Below are 2,534 nucleotides of genomic sequence, written 5' to 3' on the forward strand. Positions count from 1 at the left end.
TACTCTGGGTTACATAAAATATATTTTTGATACAATATTGTTGGTCTCGAAGGTGCTTATTACAAGATTTGATAAGTGCTATAATTTTTATAAATCATAAAGCCGCTTCTTACACAGGATAATCGTAAAAAATTTGTGTATGATGCGGTAGAGTTTTATATAAACATACACATACATACATGTGTAGGGGTCTCTGTATCAAAATCTTTATTTTAAGTTTACAATTACAATAAATGATTATGTTGTGCAGAATTATTTTTCATTAAAGAGTCTTGTACAATTTATGAATTGTAATTTTATTAACATTTCTATTATCCGTTTAGTCTAAAATTGTAGCATAAAACATATTTACAGTGGAAGTGTATTTAAAGGCATTATTTATTCTTTTACGACTTTTAACTTCTTTTAACTTTTAACTTTTAACTTTAACTCCTCTCTCTCTTATGTGATTACTTTTCTATAGACATATGTCATTTTAGTAAAAGAGGATTTATTAACTCGAGCTTATTAAATCTTCGGAGGCTGTCGCGGCTTGCTTTGTTCACTGAATACACTTAAGTGTATTCAGTATATTAATATAAAATAAATTATACAATTTTTTATAAATTTATATGTTATTTTCTCTTTAAAAATGTATAAAACAATTTACTGTTTTTTATACATATTTTTAATACTCTTAGACATACTACAACGTTCGTAAAATATCTCTGAGTTTGATAATTATATATATACATGTACATACAATGTATATTTGTATAAAATGAACTAGATAAAAATAGGTGAATAGAAAAAATATTAAATATACAAAAAATAGAAAGCAGTAGAGTTATAAGTATCAAAACTATTATCGTATTAGTAAAAAATCAGTTTGATTGTAGTTCTTATTGTGGTACGCCAAAAATTCTGTTAACAACATAAAAACGGAAATAATATACTTTGGTAATATACATTGTCAATACTAATAATATACATTGTCAATACTAATTAATCTATCCTGAATGTTTCTAGTTGGTCCATATGTTTTATCGTCTTTTGATTGTGTCTCTTCCGTCAATTTCAGGTAGATTACAATAAAACTCAGTGTTGTTTCTGTTATATTAGTTGTTTGTATCTTTTGCGATAATATGAGAACGTTGACCACGTGCAAATTGTAATTAATATTTGTAATATTTATAATATTTTATATTATTTGACATTCTGAACATTCTTCTGTAATACAATCGTTTTTAATTAGACTGAATAATATATATTTCTTTAACTTTTTTTACATACAAAACATGAGAAAAAGTAATATATAATAATACCTTTTTCTTGTACAATATTAATATACTAAATGTATGTTTAGTATAGTTTATATGTACTAATAGTTTTCTTTATTTATTTTGAGATTTTTTCTTATCACTGCAGATATGGTTGACCAATTGCAATCTGGTTTTGAACTTTCCGTTACAATCCTATTATTCATGTAAAATGTAAACAATTATTTCTCTAAAATATTTGAAACTTTTAAATAAATTAAATGATTTGATATGTATTGTATTTCTTTTCTTGACACGTGACTATTTTTGACGTAATCGCGAGTGAATGTTATTGTAATACTTCTTTTANTTTTGTTTGCTTTTTACTATAAAAACATCATGTAGTTTTTATAATCTATAAATAATTCTAAATTTATTGTAAAATTGTTTATAATTTTACATTAACTACTAGTTTTACAGAAAATGCTGATATATAGAAACTATATTTTTATATGCATATATAAGATACGATTTCACATTTCTGCAATGAATCTACAGTTTTAGTTTCACGTGTCTAGATTCAGAACGTCGTGTTTGCATGTGTTTCACTCTTTGCACGCCTATTACACGTTTTTAGACGTTGTACAAATTTTTTTTTACCCCGCAGACATAATCTCCTAGAAAACATTGATGTACGTCCAATAACACCGCCATATCGAAAATCGTGTTACACATTGGACACTTGTTAGACATTTTCAAAGAAGAAGGTAACTTATCGCACTACTCTGTGTTCCGCAATAGCCGGCAAACGACTGCCTTGACTGAGCAAGAAACAGTGATTAAGGCAGAGATCCCTCTCTATCAAATCTTTCACCGTTTTGAAATGTCTTCAACGAATTCGAAGTCAAATTCACCAATTGAAATCAAGAAGTATGTCAGGTATTGATCACGTGATGTAGACGTTCTCCGAAACACGATAACAACGAATTCAAAACATGCCAAGACAATAATCGGTCAAATCAGCTTTTATGTATTTCAAATTTCGATAAAACAAATAGCACGTACATCTCGAACGTTTTGTTGTATCCGATTGTATTATAAAAGCTACATATCATGATAACGAAATGTAAAAATATTCTGTTATTACAAAAGACTATTTGCGTTACTTTCATTGTCTTTTCTGTATAAAATATCGTACGTATTCACACAAATCGATCTGTATATATAGATATGCTTATTATATCACTTGTATACTAAATTTTTCAAAGAATAAATTTTCTTTCTTTTATGGTACAT

The 2,534-nt window shown here is 26.8% G+C and overlaps 1 long non-coding RNA gene across 1 annotated transcript; it reads right to left on the minus strand.

The window, feature by feature from the left end:
* Nucleotides 1–29: 29 nt before the first annotated feature.
* Nucleotides 30–2,296, minus strand: LOC109860691. Its single transcript, XR_002250855.1, has 3 exons — nt 1,899–2,296; nt 1,305–1,454; nt 30–1,209 (listed from the first exon to the last, which is right to left on the minus strand). It is a non-coding gene; the product is annotated as an uncharacterized LOC109860691 (long non-coding RNA).
* Nucleotides 2,297–2,534: the final 238 nt, after the last annotated feature.

Source organism: Pseudomyrmex gracilis, unplaced genomic scaffold (assembly GCF_002006095.1).
Source record: "Pseudomyrmex gracilis isolate BER0280 unplaced genomic scaffold, ASM200609v1 scaffold_448, whole genome shotgun sequence".
NCBI classification, from domain to species: Eukaryota; Metazoa; Arthropoda; class Insecta; order Hymenoptera; family Formicidae; genus Pseudomyrmex; species Pseudomyrmex gracilis.